A 24,828-nucleotide genomic window follows, 5' to 3' on the forward strand; every position below is an offset into this window, starting at 1 on the left:
CATGGTGGATACTTTCAAGATACTTGAGCAGGTCCCACCAAGACATCGAATTCCCGTTGGCCACAGAAAACTCCCTAAAAGGATTCGCTGTCACAGCTGCCCGCCTAGGGACGACCGCAAAACAAACACTGCCTGTCTCCTGTGCAAGAGTCCTGTTTGTCTGGTCCACCAGAGTGTTCTCTGTCCAAACTGTAGCATCTGTCCAAACTGTAACGCAGCGTTATTTGTAAGTTACAACATGAAAATTTTGTTTATTTCTTTTTTGATTGAATATCATCAAATTTTTTTACCAAAAATATTATTATTGATTTACAATTTTTTTTTTCGATTTTATTCCCCTTCAAAAATTTTTTTTGGGTCAGAATTCTAATTTTATATTCGTAAAATAATCGACAATCATCCAGCAACCCACCATACAATTTTTATGTATATCCAAGAATAATTAGATTAGTAAATAACACCTTGAAATTGACATACCCTTCCTACATTTCAGGAGGCAGAACAGGGAGTCTGAGTCAGTGTGGTTGGCGGCCATTTTGTGGACATATCCGAAGCGTAAGTTGCCCTATCTATATATATATTCTTGTTCCCTCTAGAATTTGTGATATTTTGGTATATTTTTAGCTGCATAAAATCATATTATATATTATATATAGGTATTTTTTTACGAAATTTCTAAGTACTCAATAAATGACCTTTAGATATGGCCCCTGATATAAATGTAATTTACGAAATAATGAAGATTTTTTTACATATTTCTATTTTAGGATAACATATGTTTATTCCATAGAAAAATTAGCCAATTCGGATTTCATTTGGGTACCTAAAAAATTCATGAAATTTGGACACATTTTTTTGGCCAAAAAAAGTTACCCTTTTTTTCTCATTTCAGATCTTCACCTCTATGGGTCCAATTTCATCCAAAATATAGCAAGATGTGTCCTAGACATTCAAGATTCAATCCCTAAAATTATTTTTGTAAATAGGTGAAAATTTTTTTTATGAATTTTTATGTAAGGTCTTTTTTTTCTACTTATTTTTTAAAAATATTTATAATAAATAGTTTTTCTGCAGATGAGTAGTTTTTATCTTTACAGTAGTTTTATGCATTCATTTATTTTTTTTTGGTAAAAAAAAGGAGGTTACTGCAAAAATTGATTTTTCAAGAATTTTTTTCGGAGTCGGGGTCGCGCGCGACCGAGTATACCCTTAAAGGGATGTCCGAGGAGCGTACCTATCCAGGGTTATAATGTCACCGCATGAAGCATTGTATGGTACCCCAGTTAGAACGCCTTACCCTAATGAGGAGTCATTATCATCATAAGGGCAACGTTGCCCTCAGGGACATTGACCTGAGGGAACTGAAGGCGTTTATTGGTATCCTAATAATGACGGCAGTGCAGGCGGACAACCATACACCGACCTGGGACATGTGGAACCTCACAGAGGGAAATCCTTTGTACAGATGTACTATGAACGAGCGTCGTTTCACCCTGTTGGTGAGGGTAATTCGGTTCAATGATTCGGCCACCAGAGTAGAGAGGGTGAAAATGGATCGCCTCGCACCCATTAGAAAACTCTACGATCACGTGGTGACCAATTGTCGAAACAATTACAGCCCAGGACCACATCTGACTGTGGATGAACAGCTTGTCTCTTTCCGGGGGCGCTGTCCATTCAAGATGTACATACCAAATAAACCTGCTAGGTAAGTAAAATTCTTTGTTTTTTATATTTGCACATGTTATTATTGTTTTGAAATTATAAAAATTTATATATATATATATATATATATATATATATATATATATATATATATATATATATATATATATATATATATATATATATATATATATATATATATATATATATATATATATATATATATATATATATATATATATATATATATATATATATATATATCTATTTTGTGAAGTAAAGAACTTCCTATATGATTTATGTATCTAAATCATAATATATCATCTATTCTATCTCTATCTATGTATAACTTGTTCATTTATATAACTGATAATTTATCTTTCGTATTTGTAAATGTTTTTCTTATATATTTATTATTATTATTATTTTATTATTATTATTACTATATTGATTAGTAATATAATTGTATATTGTGTATCTTTTTATTTTTTTTTTATCTTTTTACCTTTATTAGTTACTAATTCCATTTCCCTTCTTCTAGATATGGTATCAAGATTGTATTGGCGTGTGATGCCGATACGCATTACATGTGTAATGCGATTGCGTACTTGGGGAAGGACCCTGTCCAGATACCCAGAGGATCGACGCTTGGAGAAGTTTTTACGTCTGATCTTGTGGCACCTTTTCAGAGAAGTGGCCGCAAAGTGACGACGGATAACTTTTTCACGACGCTACCGCTTGCTTTGTCACTCTTGGATAAGGACATGCATTTGTGTGGCACCATTCGCCAAAAGCCTTATATTCCTAAGGAACTTATGGAGAAGGTGCTTCCCCCAAAGGACTCAGTGGCAGTGTTCAATTATGAACACAATCTAACTCTGCAGTGTCAATAAATTAGTAGGACTAAGAAGGTGATGCTGTTGAGTTCCCTGCATCATGATCCGTCTGAAGTCGAAAAAAGGAAGACCGACATTCAGATGTTTTATAATGCGACCAAGGGAGGTGTAGACACATTCGACCAGATGTGTTCTACATCTAGTTGTATTCGTAAGTCACGACGCTGGCCTCTGACTCTCTTTTATGGGATATTGAATATAATAATGGTCAATTCTTATATTCTCTATACGTCCATGCCTTTCGCCAAGACAGTGCCAAAGCGAACTTTCCTCAGAGATATCGCCTACGAGTTGTGTGCTCCCCAGGCAATACATCGGTATCTAACGTCAAACAGTTTGTCGAAAGGACTCCGTCAAATCATGGTGGATACTTTCAAGATACTTGAGCAGGTCCCACCAAGACATCGAATTCCCGTTGGCCACAGAAAACTCCCTAAAAGGATTCGCTGTCACAGCTGCCCGCCTAGGGACGACCGCAAAACAAACACTGCCTGTCTCCTGTGCAAGAGTCCTGTTTGTCTGGTCCACCAGAGTGTTCTCTGTCCAAACTGTAGCATCTGTCCAAACTGTAACGCAGCGTTATTTGTAAGTTACAACATGAAAATTTTGTTTATTTCTTTTTTGATTGAATATCATCAAATTTTTTTACCAAAAATATTATTATTGATTTACAATTTTTTTTTTCGATTTTATTCCCCTTCAAAAATTTTTTTTGGGTCAGAATTCTAATTTTATATTCGTAAAATAATCGACAATCATCCAGCAACCCACCATACAATTTTTATGTATATCCAAGAATAATTAGATTAGTAAATAACACCTTGAAATTGACATACCCTTCCTACATTTCAGGAGGCAGAACAGGGAGTCTGAGTCAGTGTGGTTGGCGGCCATTTTGTGGACATATCCGAAGCGTAAGTTGCCCTATCTATATATATATTCTTGTTCCCTCTAGAATTTGTGATATTTTGGTATATTTTTAGCTGCATAAAATCATATTATATATTATATATAGGTATTTTTTTACGAAATTTCTAAGTACTCAATAAATGACCTTTAGATATGGCCCCTGATATAAATGTAATTTACGAAATAATGAAGATTTTTTTACATATTTCTATTTTAGGATAACATATGTTTATTCCATAGAAAAATTAGCCAATTCGGATTTCATTTGGGTACCTAAAAAATTCATGAAATTTGGACACATTTTTTTGGCCAAAAAAAGTTACCCTTTTTTTCTCATTTCAGATCTTCACCTCTATGGGTCCAATTTCATCCAAAATATAGCAAGATGTGTCCTAGACATTCAAGATTCAATCCCTAAAATTATTTTTGTAAATAGGTGAAAATTTTTTTTATGAATTTTTATGTAAGGTCTTTTTTTCTACTTATTTTTTAAAAATATTTATAATAAATAGTTTTTCTGCAGATGAGTAGTTTTTATCTTTACAGTAGTTTTATGCATTCATTTATTTTTTTTTGGTAAAAAAAAGGAGGTTACTGCAAAAATTGATTTTTCAAGAATTTTTTTCGGAGTCGGGGTCGCGCGCGACCGAGTATACCCTTAAAGGGATGTCCGAGGAGCGTACCTATCCAGGGTTATAATGTCACCGCATGAAGCATTGTATGGTACCCCAGTTAGAACGCCTTACCCTAATGAGGAGTCATTATCATCATAAGGGCAACGTTGCCCTCAGGGACATTGACCTGAGGGAACTGAAGGCGTTTATTGGTATCCTAATAATGACGGCAGTGCAGGCGGACAACCATACACCGACCTGGGACATGTGGAACCTCACAGAGGGAAATCCTTTGTACAGATGTACTATGAACGAGCGTCGTTTCACCCTGTTGGTGAGGGTAATTCGGTTCAATGATTCGGCCACCAGAGTAGAGAGGGTGAAAATGGATCGCCTCGCACCCATTAGAAAACTCTACGATCACGTGGTGACCAATTGTCGAAACAATTACAGCCCAGGACCACATCTGACTGTGGATGAACAGCTTGTCTCTTTCCGGGGGCGCTGTCCATTCAAGATGTACAAACCAAATAAACCTGCTAGGTAAGTAAAATTCTTTGTTTTTTATATTTGCACATGTTATTATTGTTTTGAAATTATAAAAAATTATATATATATATATATATATATATATATATATATATATATATATATATATATATATATATATATATATATATATATATATATATATATATATATATATATATATATATATATATATATATATATATATATATATATATCTATTTTGTGAAGTAAAGAACTTCCTATATGATTTATGTATCTAAATCATAATATATCATCTATTCTATCTCTATCTATGTATAACTTGTTCATTTATATAACTGATAATTTATCTTTCGTATTTGTAAATGTTTTTCTTATATATTTATTATTATTATTATTTTATTATTATTATTACTATATTGATTAGTAATATAATTGTATATTGTGTATCTTTTTATTTTTTTTTTATCTTTTTACCTTTATTAGTTACTAATTCCATTTCCCTTCTTCTAGATATGGTATCAAGATTGTATTGGCGTGTGATGCCGATACGCATTACATGTGTAATGCGATTGCGTACTTGGGGAAGGACCCTGTCCAGATACCCAGAGGATCGACGCTTGGAGAAGTTTTTACGTCTGATCTTGTGGCACCTTTTCAGAGAAGTGGCCGCAAAGTGACGACGGATAACTTTTTCACGACGCTACCGCTTGCTTTGTCACTCTTGGATAAGGACATGCATTTGTGTGGCACCATTCGCCAAAAGCCTTATATTCCTAAGGAACTTATGGAGAAGGTGCTTCCCCCAAAGGACTCAGTGGCAGTGTTCAATTATGAACACAATCTAACTCTGCAGTGTCAATAAATTAGTAGGACTAAGAAGGTGATGCTGTTGAGTTCCCTGCATCATGATCCGTCTGAAGTCGAAAAAAGGAAGACCGACATTCAGATGTTTTATAATGCGACCAAGGGAGGTGTAGACACATTCGACCAGATGTGTTCTACATCTAGTTGTATTCGTAAGTCACGACGCTGGCCTCTGACTCTCTTTTATGGGATATTGAATATAATAATGGTCAATTCTTATATTCTCTATACGTCCATGCCTTTCGCCAAGACAGTGCCAAAGCGAACTTTCCTCAGAGATATCGCCTACGAGTTGTGTGCTCCCCAGGCAATACATCGGTATCTAACGTCAAACAGTTTGTCGAAAGGACTCCGTCAAATCATGGTGGATACTTTCAAGATACTTGAGCAGGTCCCACCAAGACATCGAATTCCCGTTGGCCACAGAAAACTCCCTAAAAGGATTCGCTGTCACAGCTGCCCGCCTAGGGACGACCGCAAAACAAACACTGCCTGTCTCCTGTGCAAGAGTCCTGTTTGTCTGGTCCACCAGAGTGTTCTCTGTCCAAACTGTAGCATCTGTCCAAACTGTAACGCAGCGTTATTTGTAAGTTACAACATGAAAATTTTGTTTATTTCTTTTTTGATTGAATATCATCAAATTTTTTTACCAAAAATATTATTATTGATTTACAATTTTTTTTTTCGATTTTATTCCCCTTCAAAAATTTTTTTTGGGTCAGAATTCTAATTTTATATTCGTAAAATAATCGACAATCATCCAGCAACCCACCATACAATTTTTATGTATATCCAAGAATAATTAGATTAGTAAATAACACCTTGAAATTGACATACCCTTCCTACATTTCAGGAGGCAGAACAGGGAGTCTGAGTCAGTGTGGTTGGCGGCCATTTTGTGGACATATCCGAAGCGTAAGTTGCCCTATCTATATATATATTCTTGTTCCCTCTAGAATTTGTGATATTTTGGTATATTTTTAGCTGCATAAAATCATATTATATATTATATATAGGTATTTTTTTACGAAATTTCTAAGTACTCAATAAATGACCTTTAGATATGGCCCCTGATATAAATGTAATTTACGAAATAATGAAGATTTTTTTACATATTTCTATTTTAGGATAACATATGTTTATTCCATAGAAAAATTAGCCAATTCGGATTTCATTTGGGTACCTAAAAAATTCATGAAATTTGGACACATTTTTTTGGCCAAAAAAAGTTACCCTTTTTTTCTCATTTCAGATCTTCACCTCTATGGGTCCAATTTCATCCAAAATATAGCAAGATGTGTCCTAGACATTCAAGATTCAATCCCTAAAATTATTTTTGTAAATAGGTGAAAATTTTTTTTATGAATTTTTATGTAAGGTCTTTTTTTCTACTTATTTTTTAAAAATATTTATAATAAATAGTTTTTCTGCAGATGAGTAGTTTTTATCTTTACAGTAGTTTTATGCATTCATTTATTTTTTTTTGGTAAAAAAAAGGAGGTTACTGCAAAAATTGATTTTTCAAGAATTTTTTTCGGAGTCGGGGTCGCGCGCGACCGAGTATACCCTTAAAGGGATGTCCGAGGAGCGTACCTATCCAGGGTTATAATGTCACCGCATGAAGCATTGTATGGTACCCCAGTTAGAACGCCTTACCCTAATGAGGAGTCATTATCATCATAAGGGCAACGTTGCCCTCAGGGACATTGACCTGAGCGAACTGAAGGCGTTTATTGGTATCCTAATAATGACGGCAGTGCGGGCGGACAACCATACACCGACCTGGGACATGTGGAACCTCACAGAGGGAAATCCTTTGTACAGATGTACTATGAACGAGCGTCGTTTCACCCTGTTGGTGAGGGTAATTCGGTTCAATGATTCGGCCACCAGAGTAGAGAGGGTGAAAATGGATCGCCTCGCACCCATTAGAAAACTCTACGATCACGTGGTGACCAATTGTCGAAACAATTACAGCCCAGGACCACATCTGACTGTGGATGAACAGCTTGTCTCTTTCCGGGGGCGCTGTCCATTCAAGATGTACAAACCAAATAAACCTGCTAGGTAAGTAAAATTCTTTGTTTTTTATATTTGCACATGTTATTATTGTTTTGAAATTATAAAAAATTGTATATATATATATATATATATATATATATATATATATATATATATATATATATATATATATATATATATATATATATATATATATATATATATATATATATATATATATATATATATATATATATATATATATATATATATATATATATATATATCTATTTTGTGAAGTAAAGAACTTCCTATATGATTTATGTATCTAAATCATAATATATCATCTATTCTATCTCTATCTATGTATAACTTGTTCATTTATATAACTGATAATTTATCTTTCGTATTTGTAAATGTTTTTCTTATATATTTATTATTATTATTATTTTATTATTATTATTACTATATTGATTAGTAATATAATTGTATATTGTGTATCTTTTTATTTTTTTTTTATCTTTTTACCTTTATTAGTTACTAATTCCATTTCCCTTCTTCTAGATATGGTATCAAGATTGTATTGGCGTGTGATGCCGATACGCATTACATGTGTAATGCGATTGCGTACTTGGGGAAGGACCCTGTCCAGATACCCAGAGGATCGACGCTTGGAGAAGTTTTTACGTCTGATCTTGTGGCACCTTTTCAGAGAAGTGGCCGCAAAGTGACGACGGATAACTTTTTCACGACGCTACCGCTTGCTTTGTCACTCTTGGATAAGGACATGCATTTGTGTGGCACCATTCGCCAAAAGCCTTATATTCCTAAGGAACTTATGGAGAAGGTGCTTCCCCCAAAGGACTCAGTGGCAGTGTTCAATTATGAACACAATCTAACTCTGCAGTGTCAATAAATTAGTAGGACTAAGAAGGTGATGCTGTTGAGTTCCCTGCATCATGATCCGTCTGAAGTCGAAAAAAGGAAGACCGACATTCAGATGTTTTATAATGCGACCAAGGCAGGTGTAGACACATTCGACCAGATGTGTTCTATATCTAGTTGTATTCGTAAGTCACGACGCTGGCCTCTGACTCTCTTTTATGGGAGATTGAATATAATAATGGTCAATTCTTATATTCTCTATACGTCCATGCCTTTCGCCAAGACAGTGCCAAAGCGAACTTTCCTCAGAGATATCGCCTACGAGTTGTGTGCTCCCCAGGCAATACATCGGTATCTAACGTCACACAGTTTGTCGAAAGGACTCCGTCAAATCATGGTGGATACTTTCAAGATACTTGAGCAGGTCCCACCAAGACATCGAATTCCCGTTGGCCACAGAAAACTCCCTAAAAGGATTCGCTGTCACAGCTGCCCGCCTAGGGACGACCACAAAACAAACACTGCCTGTCTCCTGTGCAAGAGTCCTGTTTGTCTGGTCCACCAGAGTGTTCTCTGTCCAAACTGTAGCATCTGTCCAAACTGTAACGCAGCGTTATTTGTAAGTTACAACATGAAAATTTTGTTTATTTCTTTTTTGATTGAATATCATCAAATTTTTTTACCAAAAATATTATTATTGATTTACAATTTTTTTTTCGATTTTATTCCCCTTCAAAAATTTTTTTTGGGTCAGAATTCTAATTTTATATTCGTAAAATAATCGACAATCATCCAGCAACCCACCATACAATTTTTATGTATATCCAAGAATAATTAGATTAGTAAATAACACCTTGAAATTGACATACCCTTCCTACATTTCAGGAGGCAGAACAGGGAGTCTGAGTCAGTGTGGTTGGCGGCCATTTTGTGGACATATCCGAAGCGTAAGTTGCCCTATCTATATATATATTCTTGTTCCCTCTAGAATTTGTGATATTTTGGTATATTTTTAGCTGCATAAAATCATATTATATATTATATATAGGTATTTTTTTACGAAATTTCTAAGTACTCAATAAATGACCTTTAGATATGGCCCCTGATATAAATGTAATTTACGAAATAATGAAGATTTTTTTACATATTTCTATTTTAGGATAACATATGTTTATTCCATAGAAAAATTAGCCAATTCGGATTTCATTTGGGTACCTAAAAAATTCATGAAATTTGGACACATTTTTTTGGCCAAAAAAAGTTACCCTTTTTTTCTCATTTCAGATCTTCACCTCTATGGGTCCAATTTCATCCAAAATATAGCAAGATGTGTCCTAGACATTCAAGATTCAATCCCTAAAATTATTTTTGTAAATAGGTGAAAATTTTTTTTATGAATTTTTATGTAAGGTCTTTTTTTCTACTTATTTTTTAAAAATATTTATAATAAATAGTTTTTCTGCAGATGAGTAGTTTTTATCTTTACAGTAGTTTTATGCATTCATTTATTTTTTTTTGGTAAAAAAAAGGAGGTTACTGCAAAAATTGATTTTTCAAGAATTTTTTTCGGAGTCGGGGTCGCGCGCGACCGAGTATACCCTTAAAGGGATGTCCGAGGAGCGTACCTATCCAGGGTTATAATGTCACCGCATGAAGCATTGTATGGTACCCCAGTTAGAACGCCTTACCCTAATGAGGAGTCATTATCATCATAAGGGCAACGTTGCCCTCAGGGACATTGACCTGAGCGAACTGAAGGCGTTTATTGGTATCCTAATAATGACGGCAGTGCGGGCGGACAACCATACACCGACCTGGGACATGTGGAACCTCACAGAGGGAAATCCTTTGTACAGATGTACTATGAACGAGCGTCGTTTCACCCTGTTGGTGAGGGTAATTCGGTTCAATGATTCGGCCACCAGAGTAGAGAGGGTGAAAATGGATCGCCTCGCACCCATTAGAAAACTCTACGATCACGTGGTGACCAATTGTCGAAACAATTACAGCCCAGGACCACATCTGACTGTGGATGAACAGCTTGTCTCTTTCCGGGGGCGCTGTCCATTCAAGATGTACATACCAAATAAACCTGCTAGGTAAGTAAAATTCTTTGTTTTTTATATTTGCACATGTTATTATTGTTTTGAAATTATAAAAAATTGTTATATATATATATATATATATATATATATATATATATATATATATATATATATATATATATATATATATATATATATATATATATATATATATATATATATATATATATATATATATATATATATATATATATATATATATATATATATATTTTGTGAAGTAAAGAACTTCCTATATGATTTATGTATCTAAATCATAATATATCATCTATTCTATCTCTATCTATGTATAACTTGTTCATTTATATAACTGATAATTTATCTTTCGTATTTGTAAATGTTTTTCTTATATATTTATTATTATTATTATTTTATTATTATTATTACTATATTGATTAGTAATATAATTGTATATTGTGTATCTTTTTATTTTTTTTTTTTATCTTTTTACCTTTATTAGTTACTAATTCCATTTCCCTTCTTCTAGATATGGTATCAAGATTGTATTGGCGTGTGATGCCGATACGCATTACATGTGTAATGCGATTGCGTACTTGGGGAAGGACCCTGTCCAGATACCCAGAGGATCGACGCTTGGAGAAGTTTTTACGTCTGATCTTGTGGCACCTTTTCAGAGAAGTGGCCGCAAAGTGACGACGGATAACTTTTTCACGACGCTACCGCTTGCTTTGTCACTCTTGGATAAGGACATGCATTTGTGTGGCACCATTCGCCAAAAGCCTTATATTCCTAAGGAACTTATGGAGAAGGTGCTTCCCCCAAAGGACTCAGTGGCAGTGTTCAATTATGAACACAATCTAACTCTGCAGTGTCAATAAATTAGTAGGACTAAGAAGGTGATGCTGTTGAGTTCCCTGCATCATGATCCGTCTGAAGTCGAAAAAAGGAAGACCGACATTCAGATGTTTTATAATGCGACCAAGGCAGGTGTAGACACATTCGACCAGATGTGTTCTATATCTAGTTGTATTCGTAAGTCACGACGCTGGCCTCTGACTCTCTTTTATGGGAGATTGAATATAATAATGGTCAATTCTTATATTCTCTATACGTCCATGCCTTTCGCCAAGACAGTGCCAAAGCGAACTTTCCTCAGAGATATCGCCTACGAGTTGTGTGCTCCCCAGGCAATACATCGGTATCTAACGTCACACAGTTTGTCGAAAGGACTCCGTCAAATCATGGTGGATACTTTCAAGATACTTGAGCAGGTCCCACCAAGACATCGAATTCCCGTTGGCCACAGAAAACTCCCTAAAAGGATTCGCTGTCACAGCTGCCCGCCTAGGGACGACCACAAAACAAACACTGCCTGTCTCCTGTGCAAGAGTCCTGTTTGTCTGGTCCACCAGAGTGTTCTCTGTCCAAACTGTAGCATCTGTCCAAACTGTAACGCAGCGTTATTTGTAAGTTACAACATGAAAATTTTGTTTATTTCTTTTTTGATTGAATATCATCAAATTTTTTTACCAAAAATATTATTATTGATTTACAATTTTTTTTTTCGATTTTATTCCCCTTCAAAAATTTTTTTTGGGTCAGAATTCTAATTTTATATTCGTAAAATAATCGACAATCATCCAGCAACCCACCATACAATTTTTATGTATATCCAAGAATAATTAGATTAGTAAATAACACCTTGAAATTGACATACCCTTCCTACATTTCAGGAGGCAGAACAGGGAGTCTGAGTCAGTGTGGTTGGCGGCCATTTTGTGGACATATCCGAAGCGTAAGTTGCCCTATCTATATATATATTCTTGTTCCCTCTAGAATTTGTGATATTTTGGTATATTTTTAGCTGCATAAAATCATATTATATATTATATATAGGTATTTTTTTACGAAATTTCTAAGTACTCAATAAATGACCTTTAGATATGGCCCCTGATATAAATGTAATTTACGAAATAATGAAGAGTTTTTTTTACATATTTCTATTTTAGGATAACATATGTTTATTCCATAGAAAAATTAGCCAATTCGGATTTCATTTGGGTACCTAAAAAATTCATGAAATTTGGACACATTTTTTTGGCCAAAAAAAGTTACCCTTTTTTTCTCATTTCAGATCTTCACCTCTATGGGTCCAATTGCATCCAAAATATAGCAAGATGTGTCCTAGACATTCAAGATTCAATCCCTAAAATTATTTTTGTAAATAGGTGAAAATTTTTTTTATGAACTTTTATGTAAGGTCTTTTTTTCTACTTATCTTTTAAAAATATTTATAATAAATAGTTTTTCTGCAGATGAGTAGTTTTTATCTTTACAGTAGTTTTATGCATTCATTTATTTTTTTTTGGTAAAAAAAGGAGGTTACTGCAAAAATTGATTTTTCAAGAATTTTTTTCGGAGTCGGGGTCGCGCGCGACCGAGTATACCCTTAAAGGGATGTCCGAGGAGCGTACCTATCCAGGGTTATAATGTCACCGCATGAAGCATTGTATGGTACCCCAGTTAGAACGCTTTACCCTAATGAGGAGTCATTATCATCATAAGGGCAACGTTGCCCTCAGGGACATTGACCTGAGGGAACTGAAGGCGTTTATTGGTATCCTAATAATGACGGCAGTGCAGGCGGACAACCATACACCGACCTGGGACATGTGGAACCTCACAGAGGGAAATCCTTTGTACAGATGTACTATGAACGAGCGTCGTTTCACCCTGTTGGTGAGGGTAATTCGGTTCAATGATTCGGCCACCAGAGTAGAGAGGGTGAAAATGGATCGCCTCGCACCCATTAGAAAACTCTACGATCACGTGGTGACCAATTGTCGAAACAATTACAGCCCAGGACCACATCTGACTGTAGATGAACAGCTTGTCTCTTTCCGGGGGTGCTGTCCATTCAAGATGTACATACCAAATAAACCTGCTAGGTAAGTAAAATTCTTCGTTTTTTATATTTGCACATGTTATTATTGTTTTGAAATTATAAAAAATTGTATATATATATATATATATATATATATATATATATATATATATATATATATATATATATATATATATATATATATATATATATATATATATATATATATATATATATATATATATATATATATATCTATTTTGTGAAGTAAAGAACTTCCTATATGATTTATGTATCTAAATCATAATATATCATCTATTCTATCTCTATCTATGTATAACTTGTTCATTTATATAACTGATAATTTATCTTTCGTATTTGTAAATGTTTTTCTTATATATTTATTATTATTATTATTTTATTATTATTATTACTATATTGATTAGTAATATAATTGTATATTGTGTATTTTTTTATTTTTTTTTTATCTTTTTACCTTTATTAGTTACTAATTCCATTTCCCTTCTTCTAGATATGGTATCAAGATTGTATTGGCGTGTGATGCCGATACGCATTACATGTGTAATGCGATTGCGTACTTGGGGAAGGACCCTGTCCAGATACCCAGAGGATCGACGCTTGGAGAAGTTTTTACGTCTGATCTTGTGGCACCTTTTCAGAGAAGTGGCCGCAAAGTGACGACGGATAACTTTTTCACGACGCTACCGCTTGCTTTGTCACTCTTGGATAAGGACATGCATTTGTGTGGCACCATTCGCCAAAAGCCTTATATTCCTAAGGAACTTATGGAGAAGGTGCTTCCCCCAAAGGACTCAGTGGCAGTGTTCAATTATGAACACAATCTAACTCTGCAGTGTCAATAAATTAGTAGGACTAAGAAGGTGATGCTGTTGAGTTCCCTGCATCATGATCCGTCTGAAGTCGAAAAAAGGAAGACCGACATTCAGATGTTTTATAATGCGACCAAGGGAGGTGTAGACACATTCGACCAGATGTGTTCTACATCTAGTTGTATTCGTAAGTCACGACGCTGGCCTCTGACTCTCTTTTATGGGATATTGAATATAATAATGGTCAATTCTTATATTCTCTATACGTCCATGCCTTTCGCCAAGACAGTGCCAAAGCGAACTTTCCTCAGAGATATCGCCTACGAGTTGTGTGCTCCCCAGGCAATACATCGGTATCTAACGTCACACAGTTTGTCGAAAGGACTCCGTCAAATCATGGTGGATACTTTCAAGATACTTGAGCAGGTCCCACCAAGACATCGAATTCCCGTTGGCCACAGAAAACTCCCTAAAAGGATTCGCTGTCACAGCTGCCCGCCTAGGGACGACCGCAAAACAAACACTGCCTGTCTCCTGTGCAAGAGTCCTGTTTGTCTGGTCCACCAGAGTGTTCTCTGTCCAAACTGTAGCATCTGTCCAAACTGTAACGCAGCGTTATTTGTAAGTTACAACATGAAAATTTTGTTTATTTCTTTTTTGATTGAATATCATCCAATTTTTTTACCAAAAATATTATTATTGATTTACAATTTTTTTTTTCGATTTTATTCCCCTTCAAAAAATTTTTTTGGGTCAGAATTCTAATTTTATATTCGTAAAATAATCGACAATCATCCAGCAACCCACCATACAATTTTTATGTATATCCAAGAATAATTAGATTAGTAAATAACACCTTGAAATTGACATACCCTTCCTACATTTCAGGAGGCAGAACAGGGAGTCTGAGTCAGTGTGGTTGGCGGCCATTTTGTGGACATATCCGAAGCGTAAGTTGCCCTATCTATATATATATTCTTGTTCCCTCTAGAATTTGTGATATTTTGGTATATTTTTAGCTGCATAAAATCATATTATATATTATATATAGGTATTTTTTTACGAAATTTCTAAGTACTCAATAAATGACCTTTAGATATGGCCCCTGATATAAATGTAATTTACGAAATAATGAAGATTTTTTTTACATATTTCTATTTTAGGATAACATATGTTTATTCCATAGAAAAATTAGCCAATTCGGATTTCATTTGGGTACCTAAAAAAATTCATGAAATTTGGACACATTTTTTTGGCCAAAAAAAGTTACCTTTTTTTTCTCATTTCAGATCTTCACCTCTATGGGTCCAATTTCATCCAAAATATAGCAAGATGTGTCCTAGACATTCAAGATTCAATCCCTAAAATTATTTTTGTAAATAGGTGAAAATTTTTTTTATGAATTTTTATGTAAGGTCTTTTTTTTCTACTTATTTTTTAAAAATATTTATAATAAATAGTTTTTCTGCAGATGAGTAGTTTTTATCTTTACAGTAGTTTTATGCATTAATTTATTTTTTTTTTGGTAAAAAAAAGGAGGTTACTGCAAAAATTGATTTTTCAAGAATTTTTTTCGGAGTCGGGGTCGCGCGCGACCGAGTATACCCTTAAAGGGATGTCCGAGGAGCGTACCTATCCAGGGTTATAATGTCACCGCACGAAGCATTGTATGGTACCCCAGTTAGAACACCTTACCCTAATGAGGAGTCATTATCATCATAAGGGCAACGTTGCCCTCAGGGACATTGACCTGAGGGAACTGAAGGCGTTTATTGGTATCCTAATAATGACGGCAGTGCGGGCGGACAACCATACACCGACCTGGGACATGTGGAACCTCACAGAGGGAAATCCTTTGTACAGATGTACTATGAACGAGCGTCGTTTCACCCTGTTGGTGAGGGTAATTCGGTTCGATGATTCGGCCACCAGAGTAGAGAGGGTGAAAATGGATCGCCTCGCACCCATTAGAAAACTCTACGATCACGTGGTGACCAATTGTCGAAACAATTACAGCCCAGGACCACATCTGACTGTGGATGAACAGCTTGTCTCTTTCCGGGGGCGCTGTCCATTCAAGATGTACATACCAAATAAACCTGCTAGGTAAGTAAAATTCTTTGTTTTTTATATTTGCACATGTTATTATTGTTTTGAAATTATAAAAAATTGTATATATATATATATATATATATATATATATATATATATATATATATATATATATATATATATATATATATATATATATATATATATATATATATATATATATATATATATATATATATATATATATATATATATATATCTATTTTGTGAAGTAAAGAACTTCCTATATGATTTATGTATCTAAATCATAATATATCAGCTATTCTATCTCTATCTATGTATAACTTGTTCATTTATATAACTGATAATTTATCTTTCGTATTTGTAAATGTTTTTCTTATATATTTATTATTATTATTATTTTATCATTATTATTACTATATTGATTAGTAATATAATTGTATATTGTGTATTTTTTATTTTTTTCTATCTTTTTACCTTTATTAGTTACTAATTCCATTTCCCTTCTTCTAGATATGGTATCAAGATTGTATTGGCGTGTGATGCCGATACGCATTATATGTGTAATGCGATTGCGTACTTGGGGAAGGACCCTGTCCAGATACCCAGAGGATCGACGCTTGGAGAAGTTTTTACGTCTGATCTTGTGGCACCTTTTCAGAGAAGTGGCCGCAAAGTGACGACGGATAACTTTTTCACGACGCTACCGCTTGCTTTGTCACTCTTGGATAAGGACATGCATTTGTGTGGCACCATTCGCCAAAAGCCTTATATTCCTAAGGAACTTATGGAGAAGGTGCTTCCCCCAAAGGACTCAGTGGCAGTGTTCAATTATGAACACAATCTAACTCTGCAGTGTCAATAAATTAGTAGGACTAAGAAGGTGATGCTGTTGAGTTCCCTGCATCATGATCCGTCTGAAGTCGAAAAAAGGAAGACCGACATTCAGATGTTTTATAATGCGACCAAGGGAGGTGTAGACACATTCGACCAGATGTGTTCTACATCTAGTTGTATTCGTAAGTCACGACGCTGGCCTCTGACTCTCTTTTATGGGATATTGAATATAATAATGGTCAATTCTTATATTCTCTATACGTCCATGCCTTTCGCCAAGACAGTGCCAAAGCGAACTTTCCTCAGAGATATCGCCTACGAGTTGTGTGCTCCCCAGGCAATACATCGGTATCTAACGTCACACAGTTTGTCGAAAGGACTCCGTCAAATCATGGTGGATACTTTCAAGATACTTGAGCAGGTCCCACCAAGACATCGAATTCCCGTTGGCCACAGAAAACTCCCTAAAAGGATTCGCTGTCACAGCTGCCCGCCTAGGGACGACCGCAAAACAAACACTGCCTGTCTCCTGTGCAAGAGTCCTGTTTGTCTGGTCCACCAGAGTGTTCTCTGTCCAAACTGTAGCATCTGTCCAAACTGTAACGCAGCGTTATTTGTAAGTTACAACATGAAAATTTTGTTTATTTCTTTTTTGATTGGATATCATCAAATTTTTTTACCAAAAATATTATTATTGATTTACAATTTTTTTTTTTCGATTTTATTCCCCTTCAAAAATTTTTTTTGGGTCAGAATTCTAATTTTATATTCGTAAAATAATCGACAATCATCCAGCAACCCACCATACAATTTTTATGTATATCCAAGAATAATTAGATTAGTAAATAACACCTTGAAATTGACATACCCTTCCTACATTTCAGGAGGCAGAACAGGGAGTCTGAGTCAGTGTGGTTGGCGGCCATTTTGTGGACATATCCGAAGCGTAAGTTGCCCTATCTATATATATATTCTTGTTCCCTCTAGAATTTGTGATATTTTGGTATATTTTTAGCTGCATAAAATCATATTATATATTATATATAGGTATTTTTTTACGAAATTTCTAAGTACTCAATAAATGACCTTTAGATATGGCCCCTGATATAAATGTAATTTACGAAATAATGAAGATTTTTTTTTACATATTTCTATTTTAGGATAACATATGTTTATTCCATAGAAAAATTAGCCAATTCGGATTTCATTTGGGTACCTAAAAAAATTCATGAAATTTGGACACATTTTTTTGGCCAAAAAAAGTTACCCTTTTTTTCTCATTTCAGATCTTCACCTCTATGGGTCCAATTTCATCCAAAATATAGCAAGATGTGTCCTAGACATTCAAGATTCAATCCCTAAAATTATTTTTGTAAATAGGAGAAATTTTTTTTTATGAATTTTTATGTAAGGTCTTTTTTTCTACTTATTTTTTAAAAATATTTATAATAAATAGTTTTTCTGCAGATGAGTAGTTTTTATCTTTACAGTAGTTTTATGCATTCATTTATTTTTTTTGGTAAAAAAAAAGGAGGTTACTGCAAAAATAGATTTTTCAAGAATTTTTTTCGGAGTCGGGGTCGCGCGCGACCGAGTATACCCTTAAAGGGATGTCCGAGGAGCGTACCTATCCAGGGTTATAATGTCACCGCATGAAGCATTGTATGGTACCCCAGTTAGAACTCCTTTCCATGTATTAACGCCTACAACTAATCTATCAAATCCTTTAAAAGAATGTATAAATGCAAGTATAAGTCGATATGATATCCTTTGAAAGAATTTAGAAGAATCACAAATCATAATGAAAAGGAATCATGATAAAATAGCGAAGCCAACTAAAACATATCTCGTGGGTGATAACGTTTATATACAAATCAATGTGCACAAAGGACTCAATTATAAACTAACACCTAAGTTTGAAGGCCCAACCCTGGATAGGTACGCTCCTCGGACACCCCTTTAAGGGTATACTCGGACGCGAACGACCCCGACGCCAAAAAAATTCTTGAAAAATCAGTTTTTTCATTAACCTCCTTTTTTCTTTTGCCAAAAAAAAACTTCAATGAATGCTTAAAACAACTGTAAAGATAAATACTACTCATCTGCAGAAAAACTATTTAATATAAATATTTTTAAAAATTAAGTAGAAAAAAAAAAGACCTGACATAAAAATTCATAAAAAAAAGTTTATACATATATACACAAATCCTTTTAGGAATTGATTCTTGAATGTTTAGGACACATCTTGATGTATTTTGGATGAAGTCAGACCCATGTAGGTGAAGATCTGAAATGAGAAAAAAAGGGTAACTTTTTTTGGCCAAAAAAATTTGTCCAAATTTCATGAATTTTTTTGGGTACCCAAATGAAATAGGAAGTGGCTAATTTTTTTAGGGAATAAACATATGTTATCCTAAAATAGAAATATGTAAAAAAATCTTCATTATTTTGTAAATTACATTTATATCAGGGGCCATATATAAAGGTAATTTTTTGAGTACTTAGAAATTTCGTAAAAAAATACATATATTTAATATATAATATGATATTTATGCAGGTAAAAATATACCAAAATATCACAAATTCTATAGGGAACAAGAATATATATAGATAGGGCAGCTTATGCTTCGGATATGTCCACAAAATGGCCACCAACCACACTGACTCAGACTCCCTAATCTGCCACTTGAAATGTAGGAAGGGTATGTCAATTTCAAGGTGTTATTTACTAATCTAATTATTATTGGATATGCATAAAAATTGTATGGTGGGTTGCTGGATAATTGTCGATTATTTTACGACTATAAAATTAAAATTCTGACCCAAAAAAATTTTTTTGAAGGGAAATAAATTTGAAAAAAAAAATGTAAAACAATATAATATTTTAGCTAAAAAAATTTGATGATATTCAATCAAAAAAAAAGTAAACAAAATTTTCCGACAAATAAATATCTAGAGGAATCATTACTCTATGATAGTTCCTTAGTACGTAGTAATTTTGAAAGAATTGGGAAAAAACGAAAAAATGGCAATCACCGGAAAATTGAACACATACCTATATATACGCCATATCTGGCTAAAAAAAAGATAGGCATGGGTAGCCAGATCATCTAGAAACACTTTCCAACACTATAAAAATATAAGTTTTGCGACACTACTTGCCAATTCCTTACGGTAACATGACTAAGCGAAAAAATGCAAAACAAATAAAAAGGGGCACTCGCGGAAAAATGGCTAACATTCTAATATACGGCATTTCAGGAAAAAAAAATTCAGCCACGTGCTAGGCAAACCATCAAGGCACATTTTCCGACAAATAAACATCTAAAAGAATCATTACTCTGTGATAGTTCCTTAGTACGTAGTAATTTTGAAAGAAATGGGAAAAAACGAAAAAATGGCAATCACAGGAAAATCGAACACATACCTATATATATATGCCATATCTGGCTAAAAAAAAAAAGATAGGCATGGGTAGCCAGATCATCTAGAAACACTTTCCAACACTATAAAATTATAAGTTTTGCGACACTACTTGCCAATTCCTTACGGTAACATGACTAAGCAAAAAAATGCAAAACAAATAAAAAGGGGCACTCGTGGAGAAATGGCCATTCTAATATACGGCATTTCAGAAGAAAAAAAATTTCAGCCACGTGCTAGGCAAACCATCAAGGCACATTTTCCGACAAATAAACATATAAATGAATCATTACTCTGTGATAGTTCCTTAGTACATAGTAATTTTGAAAGAAATGGGAAAAAACGAAAAAATGGCAATCACAGGAAAATCGAACTCATACTTATATATACGCCATATCTGGCTAAAAAAAAAAATAGGCATGGGTAGCCAGATCATCTAGAAACACTTTCCAACACTATAAAAATATAAGTTTTGCGACACTACTTGCCAATTCCTTACGGTAACATGACTAAGCAAAAAAACGCAAAACAAATAAAAAGGGGCCCTCGCGGAAAAATGCCCAACATTCTAATATACGGCATCTCAGATAAAAAAAAAAAGACATGCACATGTTAGCCCAACCATCAAGGTACACTTTCTAACACATAAACATGAAAAGAAGATCAATAATATACGGCAATTCCTTACTACTTAGTAAATTTTTACAAATATTGAAAAAAAACAGAAATTGGCAACCGCAGTTAAATACCCAATATACCAATAACTACGTCGTATCTGACAAAAACAAAATCACGCATGGGTAGCCAGATCATCTAGACACACTTTCCAACACTAAAAAAGCAAAAGTTTTACGACACTATTTGGCAATATCTTACGGAAAAATGACTTGGCAAAAAAATGAAAAAAAATGAAAAAGGGGTACTCGCTGTAAAATGCCCGACATTCTAATATATGGCATCTCAGATAAAAAAAAAGACATGCACGTGTTAGCCCAACCATCAAGGCACACTTTCTAACACATAAACATGAAAAAAAAATGAATAATATACGGCAATTCCTTACTACGTAGTAATTCTTACAAATATTGAAAAAAAAAACAGAAATTGGTAACCGCTGTTAAATACCCAATATACCAATAACTACGTCGTATCTGACAAAAACAAAGTCATGCATGGGTAGCCAGATCATCTAGACACACTTTCCAACATTAAACAAGCAAAAGTTTTACGACACTATTTGGCAATATCTTACGGAAAAATGACTTGGCAAAAAAATGAAAAAAAAAATGAAAAAGGGGCACTCACGGTAAAATGGTCCTCGTGGTGATGAACGACCTTTTAACTAAAAAAAAAATCATGCACATGGTAGCCAAACAATCCACCAAGACTTTCCACAACTGATAACCTATACAAGTTGCACCATTCTACGACAATTTCATAATACGTAATAACTTTGATAATTATGCAAACTACCTTAGAAGGGTAAACTCGGTCGCGCTCGACCCCGACGTGTCTCAGAAATCGGGGAAGGAGTACAGCTACAGCAATGCACATCTGGACACTACTAGAGCGTGTAGGGGAGACACCTCCTGCAGGTCGATCACCCACAAATTCAGTCACGGGGGTGAGTCACGTGAGAAAAACCTGTTTTTTTTTGACGCTCAGGGTCGCGAACGACTCACCGTACCTATCCAGGGTTAAACATTTTGGAAACATTAACGGCCAATAGGTTTAGAGTTCAAAACGTATCCCAACCCACGGATGAGAGAATAGTACTATTGCCTCACATAAGAAATTAAAAAAAAAAAAAAAAAAAAAAAAAAAAAAAAAGAGTGAAAGAAGTGAGGGAAATTTTTTATTTTATTTTATGTGATTAAAAGTTTTCTTCTTAATACAGGAGTAATTACATATATTTTTCTCGTTACATGTTTCCAAGATGAATTTTTTGTTGTTGGGAGTGTTATTGTTCGCTCAGACATTTTTCTCGTGTGGGATGAGCTCTAAAACTAAAAGTATAAATTTTAAATATGGCACTATAGTTGAAAGACAAGAAGACGTTTTTATTACATCGAGCAACGTAGTCGTAGAAGTGAATATGCAAGCAATTTTTCTTCAAGAGAATGATGTCACTAGCTTAAGAACCGCCATTTCAAGGTTTTCTGCCTCATTGGATGAGTTACATAGAAGACATTTTCATTTGACTACAGAGAGTTTCTTGGATCAACATTAAAAGTTGCAGAGATGCTATCTGATGGCTTGAAAAATAAGACTTACGTGACAGGATCTTTGGCTTATGACCTTTTGATGTGGACTGTAGGACACGAACATAAAGAAAGACGAAATCCATTTATTTATGCTTCATTAAACATCTTTGGGTCTATTGCAAGTATAGGTTTAGGAATTTCCAATCGTCTTAAGATTAATAATCAAAATAAGAAAATGGAGTTCTTGACTCATGAAGATGAATTGATTATGTCAGAACTAAGGAATCAGTTAGCTTCAATCAATCAAATTATGGATTTAGTAAATGAACATTCAAATAATATCATTCAGATTACGGAAGTACAGGATTTGTTGGCAACGTTAACGTATTGTGATTCAAAGATAAATCACATACATAACAGAATTGCACATAACATTGAGAAATACAAGGATTATGTAGAAGCTATCACGTTAGCAACTAAAGGTGTACTGTCGCCCCATTTGTTGCCTATAAATTACTTAAAGTTATTTCTGGAGAACGGAAGGGATAAACTAGGCTATGTTCCTTTGTTAGGCGAACGTAGGTTAGAATTTTATTACAGCCTAATTACAGTAAGCGTTGATAATAACAAGATTAGGATAACAATTCCCTTTGATTCTTCTGATGCCTGGCAATCTTACATGATATCACCATTTCCGACTTTCATGACGAATCACTCAAATCCAGTAATATCCAGTTTGACAGGACACGTATTAATTTCCCCAGACAAGGGAACATATACGGTCATTAAAAACTTAAATAAATTAACTCACTGTTCAGACGCAATGGATAGAAAAATATGTATAGCTGACTCATTTGAATTCCATAAAAACTTAATGGATTCATTCGAGTTAGGTATAGTGCTAGACGGTGCTCTCTCCCATAGAAGTGAAAATTGTCTGGATAAGCTTTATCCCTTTGACAATAATGAGTTCAATTGCAGACTGAACAATGGCTCGTGGATACGATACGACAAGGACGACTTCAATGTATCATGCCCTGACGGATCCACGTCTTTCGCCCACATCTTTGTTGCAGCAGATGGTTGTATCGGGACTTCCCCTAATTCCATGGTGACTGGTCTAAGGACACTCATCAGAGAACGAGCCTACTTCGCGAACTTCACTTGGACATCTACAATGCCAGCACTACCTTTCCCGTACAATCAACAAGTTGCCAAGCGGTTGATGAAATTCACCGAGATGGACCACCTGTCAGCGACTTATAAGGAAATTCTTCACCCCATACTACTAGCAGGATTAGGCATCACGGTGATGATATTTATCGCCTTGAACATCCTTGTTTGGCGTAGGTTACAGTACAGCAGGAAGCTAAAACAAAACGTTTCGCCATGTCCAGACAAAACTCCTTATTTAATTCAGTTTAAATCCGTTTGAATTGGCCACCTCATTCGATAAAGGAGTAAAATGTTGGAATTTGAGTTTGTAAGAAAAGCTGTTAGTACGCTAGTAATATGTAAATGAGGAAATTTTTGAACTTTCCATGGTTAAGAATACATTTTAAAAAACATTTAAAAATTATAAATAATTTTTTCTCTTGGCATCTAATAAAATATATAAGCCGGAATGTTAAAAAAAAGAGAAAAAAAAATAAAAATAAAATTAACAGAATCTATGGGCATCTAATAGAATATATCAGCCCTATATATATATATATATATATATATATATATATATATATATATATATATATATATATATATATATATATATATATATATATATATATATATATATATATATATATATATATATACGAAACCGTGGTACGTGTACGTACCAGGAATTCGTGTTTGTGCACTAAAAAATTGAATTTTTACCAAGGTAACAAATATTTTTATTAGTTACCGTATGGTGTTAATCTATGTTTCTGACAAATGTAACAATTATTCTTTAACAAGTTACCGAATCATATGTATATCAGTATTTTTTTTTGGTACCATATAATCATTTTCTAGCAATGTATCATATATGTGATCTGTATTTATCATGCATCTTTTTTTCTTTGCTTTGGTAATATCTTTTCATATGCATTATTGTTATTATTTTTTGATGTGCCTATTTGGACATTCGTCCTCATTTGCT

Source organism: Palaemon carinicauda, chromosome 10 (genome assembly GCF_036898095.1).
Source record: "Palaemon carinicauda isolate YSFRI2023 chromosome 10, ASM3689809v2, whole genome shotgun sequence".
Lineage (NCBI taxonomy): Eukaryota > Metazoa > Arthropoda > Malacostraca > Decapoda > Palaemonidae > Palaemon > Palaemon carinicauda.